The following is a 6833-nucleotide window of genomic DNA, read 5'->3' on the forward strand; positions in this document are numbered from 1 at the left end:
ATTAAAATATTTAGATCAATAATATATTTTTTCCCGTGTACCATTTTTGGATCAAAAATATTTGATCATAAATACCATTTCTCGTATATAAAAATATTTAGGTCTATAAAAGATTTTTTCCCATATACAGACTTCAGTTTTGTTTAGGTATCATTTACAAAAATATTTGGATCAATAGTAAAGTTCTTATATAAAAATATTCACATCAATAGTAGATTTTTTCCCGTATACAATTTTTGAATAAAAAATATTTGGATCATAAATAACATTTTTCGTAAATAACAATACAAATATTATTTTTATTTATCGATTATTTACAAAAATATTTGAATCAATATTAAATTTTCGTATAAAAAAATATTTAGATCAATAATAGATTTTTTCCCGTATACCATTTTTGGATCAAACATATTTGATCATAAATACCATTTCTCGTATATAAAATTATTTAGATCAATAATAGATTCTTTCCTGTATACAGACCTCATTTTTGTTTAGGTATCATTTACAAAATTATTTGGATCAATAGTAAATTTCGTATATAAAAATATTTAGATCAATAGTAGATTATTTTCTCGTATACCATTTTGGAATAAAAATATTTGGATCATAAATACCATTTTTCGTAAATAATAGATTTTTTTCATATACAAATATTATTTTTGTTTAGGTGTCATTTACAAAAATATTTGGACAATATCAATTTTTCTTATATAAAAATATTTAGATCAATAATAGATTTTTTGGCCTATTCCATTTTTGAATAAAAAATAGTTGGATCATAAATAACATTTTTTTGTATATAAAAACATTTAGATCAATAATAGATTTTTTTCCGCATACAAACTTCATTTTTGTTTAGGTATCATTTACAAAAATATTTGGATCAATAGTAAATGTCGTATATAAAAATATTTAAATCAATAGTAGATTTTTTCCCGTATATCATTTTTGAATAAAAAAATTTTGGATCATAAATACCATTTTTCGTAAATAATATATTTTTTCCGTATACAAATATTAATTTTATTTAGGTATCATTTACAAAAACATTTAGATGAATATTAAATTTTCGTATATTAAAATATTTAGATCAATAATATATTTTTTCCCGTGTACCATATTTTGATCAAAAATATTTAATCATAAATATCATTTCTCGTATATAAAAATATTTAGATCAATAATAAATTTTTTTCCCGTATACAGACTTCAGTTTTGTTTAGGTATCATTTACAAAAATATTTGGATCAATAGTAAATTTCGAAAATAAAAATATTTACATCAATAGTAGATTTTTTTCGTATACAATTTTGTATAAAAAATATTTGGATCATCAATAACATTTTTCATAAATAATAATACAAATAATATTTTTATTTAGGTATCATTTACAAAAATATTTAAATCAATATTAAATTTTAGTATAAAAAAATATTTAGATAAATAATTGATTTTTTCCCGTATACCATTTTTGGATAAAAAATACTTGATCATCAATACCATTTCTCGTATATAAAAATATTTAGATCAATAATAGATTTTTTTCTCTTATACAGATCTCATTTTTGTTTAGGCATTATTTACAAAAATATTTGGATCAATAGTAAATTTGGTATATAAAAATATTTAGATCAATAGTAGATTATTTTCCCGTATACCATTTTGGAATAAAAACATTTGAATCATAAATACCATTTTTCGTAAATAATAGATTTTTTTCATATACAAATATTATTTTTGTTTAGGTGTCATTTACAAAAATATTTGAATCAATATCAAATTTTCGTATACAAAAATATTTAGATCAATAATAAATTTTTTGGCCTATTCCATTTTTGAATAAAAAATAGTTGGATCATAAATAACATTTTTCGTATATAAAAATATTTAGATCAATAATAAATTTTTTTCCCGCATACAAAATTAATTTTTGTTTAGATATCATTTTTGACTAAAAAATATTTCGATCATAAATACCATTTTTCGTATATAAAAAAATATATATCAGTAATAGATTTTTTTTTTGGAAAAAAGAAGTGAGAAAGTGATGAAAGGAAAAAAAAATTAGAGAATAGAGAGAGATTTGATAAGTTTGATAAAATATAAAAGTTGTATTATTTTAATAATAAAATTAAAAACTTTATGGTGCAAAGACCAAAAAACCATAATTTTAATGAGGTGGCAAAAAATCAAATAAGGGTATTTTTGACTTTTCCACAACCATTAATTTTCTTATATTATAGATAGCTCTTACTTCATTTTATTAGTAAAAAGAATCTAAATACATGAGCAACTTCCTTAGTTTGTCTTTTAGTGAGCTTAACATGAGAGTTCCTGAATAAAGAAGTTAGTAAGCGTTTGCATTCATAACTAATAGTACCACAATCTGTATCATTTGGATGATGCTTGTTCACATTATCCATAACGCTTTTAGCATGCAACTCAAAATCCACACCATCATAACCATGAGCATGCACCCATTTGATAGATGTCAGTAACCCCAAAGCTTCCCAACTACGACTTTAGTGATAGGTGAGAACCACTCCGTTCTAGCTACGATAAATATGCCTTTATCATCTCTCTGATTCAAGCACCTATCACCACCTTGTTATTAGAGAAAGATGTATCGATGTTGCATTTGTGAAGACCGGCCACATGCTTACTTAACTTAGAATCAGCTGAAGTACGAGGTTGAGAATTATTTGTTCTCCTAGACTGTTGGACATTTCTCCACCCTAGTAATAAGTGCAAAGCTCAATTACAAATAGTATCCAGAGATTCTTCAGTTTGGTTCCAAATAAGGTTGTTCCTACACTTCCATAAACTCCACAAAATAGTAGAGAAAATAGCTTGTTGATCTTGGTTGACGACCTGCAAAAAAGAGAACACAATAGTAGCAAAAGGCACTTTGATATTCTGCATGTGCTGCAACTTTGACCATAATCTCACTTTTTCCAAACACTTTATACTTTTAGAGCATTGAAAGAATAAATGATGGCTGTTCTCATCCACAAACCCACATATTCCACAAGTAGAAAGACATTATATTCCTTTATCTTTTAACCGCACTCTAGTAGGAACACGATTTTGACAAAGCCGCCACAGAAAGTTTTTAACTCTTGGAGGGATCTTTAAATTCCAAAGTAAATCCCAATTCTCATCTACTCTGAGGTGGGAGGTATCAATAGCTTCATTAATGCAGAAACGATAAGTACTCCGCACAAAATATTTACTGTTCCCATCAAACTTCCACACAATTTTATCCACCTGGACCGCCTCAAATAATGGAGTATTTCAGACTTTCTCTGCACTGTCCCCCCAACTAGAGAATAAATCAAGTTATGATTCCATAACTTACTATTTTGACTCATTAAGTCTGCAACTTTCAGTCAGGCTATGTCTGAGTTGTTCGGCCACGGGTTAATCAATAAGGTCCCATCCTGTAGCCAATTTTAACCCCAAAATGGAATACTCTCTCCCGAACCAATGCTCCATTTATAACCTCCTCGGACCAAAAATTTGGAACTCCATATACTCCTCCAAATATAACTTGGATTATGGCTAATAATTGAATCTATAAAACCACAACTGGGAAAGTATGTCGCTTTGAACAATATGGTAACTAGATTATCATGATTTATCATGAGGCTCCAAGCTTGTTTACCTAGCATTGTATAGTTAAAAGCACTGAGATTTCTGAAACCCATTCCACAGTCCTTCTTAGGCATATACAACCTATCCTAAGAAATCCAATTCAACCCTTTAGCCCGATCACGGTTATGACCCCACCAAAAGGAATTCATCATTCTCTCAATCTAATCACTTAAAGAGGAAGGTAATAAGAAGATACTTATATTATATGACGATATAGTTTTCATAATGGATTTGATTAGAGTTTCTCTACATGCATGAGAAAGACTTCTACTACTGTAAGAATTGATTTTTTTGCCAAACTCTGTCTTTAATATACTTAAAGGTTGCTTTCCTATTTCTACCAATCATAGATGGGACACCAAGATACTTACCCGCCCCTAACATTTGTTGAACCCCTAAAATTTCAGCCAATATATCTTTAATATCTAGAGCAAAGTTCCTGCTGCAAAAGTACTCAGATTTTTGCAAGTTGATAGATTGTCTAGAAGCCTCTTCATAAGTGGCTAGAATATTCTTCATCTCGATAGCTTCATTCGGGACAAGTTTGAAGAAAATAACACAATCATCTGCAAAGAGTAAATGGAATATGATCGGAGCATTATTACATATTTTTATATTGTGAGTATCACCAATGGCTTGTGCCTGTTTAATCAGTGTTGTAAGACCTTCATATAATAAAGAAGTATGGGGATATGGGATCCTTTTGCCTCAATTCCTTGCCAGGAACAATCGGCCCAACCATATTACCATTCAAGCTCACAAAGTAGTCAACTATTTCCACACAAAGCATAATCCACCCTACCCACCTTTAACTAAACCCATGGTGATAAAAACCTCCCTCAAGTAACTCTAGTTGATCTTGTCATAAGCTTTGATGATATCAAGTTTTATAGCTATGTCACCAACCTTACCCTTGGTTTTAGACTTCAGATAATAAACCACCTCGATTGCCACCAGAGTTATCAAGAATGGATCTCCCAAGAACGAAAGTCGATTGGTAATCTGAAACACACTTGTGTAAGACTCTCTTCAGGTGGTTTGCGAGTACCTTGGTAATCACATTATACAACACATTACATAAAGCGATTGGTCTCCAATATTTTACATAAATTTTCACTTCACCTTTAGGAATGAGTAATATTAGTCATATTAAGGCTCGGAGGAAAAGACACCACTTTTTAACCATAAAACACTAGGATTAAAAATCTCTTTGCCACAAATATCCCAAAGTGTTGGTAAAATCCAAGATTATAACCACCGGGCTCGAGATTTTTGTTAGCTTGCATAGAATAGATAGCTTCTCTAAATTCTACGAGAATAAAAAGAGCTATCAACATAAGATTATCATCATCAGACATGGAACTACTTAGAGCATGTAATACTCTATCAAAGAACTAGGCTTCATCTGAAAAAGATCACAAAAATATTCATGAGTTATTCTGCACATCTCTTCTGTCGAAGAGTTAACTTCCCTGATACTATTTGTAAGAGAATTGATAGTATTAACTTTCTTCCTGGAAGTAGCAGCAATATGGAAGAACCGAGTATTAAGATCACCGTCCTTATACCAATGAGCTTTTTCCCTCTGCTTCCAATACACAACTTCTTTAACCAAGAAGGAATTCATTCGTCTTTTAAGGGCCGTAAAATAATTAATATTACCATTTCCAACATTAGTTCTAGCTTATTCTATCTTCCTGTGAATTTTCTCAATTTCATTTCTGACCTTATGGCAGTTGGTTTTTCACTACTTCAACATGTTTTCTCTGCAATGCTCAAGTTTGTCCACTATAGGAGAGTTTTCAAGGGTGATATATTAATCACAAACAAAATCATCAAAGCTTAGCTCAATTAACTATGCATTCTCAAAATAGAAACCCACCAGAGTCACATGTTGAGTCACAATATTATCACACCAAAGTAAGACAATGCGCCTTTGCATCCTGGAATGAAGCAATCCAAGCACTATTAGCCACAACTCCATCAAGCTTCTCTTCTACTGCACTATCAGTACAAAGGCTCTTGAACAAAGTTAATGAATGCCCTTCCATGTGAATGTCCGCCTAACCAGCATCTTGAATAACTTCCTTGAAACCATTTATCAACCAATTGGGTCTTTCCACTCTCCCTATTTTTAATCAGTAGAAAGGATGTCCTTAAAATCTCCCAAAATGCACCATGGTAACTTAGAACTTTCCAAGAGATTACAGATAAGGTTCCATGAAGATCTCCTGTTAGAAATTTCGGGATGTCCATAGAAACCTGTCACTCTCCAATTTCCACGTCTGATGTCATGCACTATAATATCGATGTGGTTACGAAAATAATTTTGAATTTCACAATGGGTAGAATTCTGCCATACCACCTCCCCGGCCTTCTCTATCAACCGTAAAACAACAATAAAAATGCAAGGGATACCGCAACTCCTCAATTTTATTAGCATTACTTATTGTCTCATACATAAAAATAACATATGGTTTATAGCTCCGGATGAGGTATTTTAAATTCAGAACTGCACACAAATTACCTAAGCCCTGGTAGTTCTAGCTTATAACATTCATGGCTTTTGGTAGGCTTGATAATCATCCCCCACCATTACAGTAGTGAAATTAGAATTGGAAATAAGTTGCTTGTTTTATCCCCAACAACATTTACTACCCAGTATCCTCCTTTATACTTTTTGCCAACTTAATCTTCACCTCATAAGTGGTGTTTTCTTCAGTTTGAGACCTCTTCTTCATAATATTTTGGGGATATTGCCTTCATCAGTGTACTTCTTTTCTTCCTCCTGCAATATTTTCTACCGGAATTTTTTGTCGAGCTTGATTCTTTATGGACTTTATTGATAGGAATTTTGTTGTAATTGTAACGAGTAGTAATATCTTTGATTGTTGTAGTTTCAGTCTTTATATTGGATTTAAGTCACATTCTTCCCATCAAGTAGTTCTTTGCTTTGACTGTTTGGCTCTTGCGAGCTTTTGAATTTTTGCTTAACCTCGGAGTTATGGCAGGACGAGCGTAAGAAGTTACGCCTTTTCCTTCAGCATGCTTTGAGATGCTTTTAATACCACCAAAATTTTACATCGATTCCTTGTTTTTTATGATGTTCATGTTGGCATGATGTTGCTTCAATAGATCAATTTGGACCAAGTTTTTACTCCTTATTCCATCCTTCA

Source organism: Vicia villosa, unplaced genomic scaffold, assembly GCF_029867415.1.
Source record: "Vicia villosa cultivar HV-30 ecotype Madison, WI unplaced genomic scaffold, Vvil1.0 ctg.002326F_1_1, whole genome shotgun sequence".
In the NCBI taxonomy this organism is placed as follows: domain Eukaryota; kingdom Viridiplantae; phylum Streptophyta; class Magnoliopsida; order Fabales; family Fabaceae; genus Vicia; species Vicia villosa.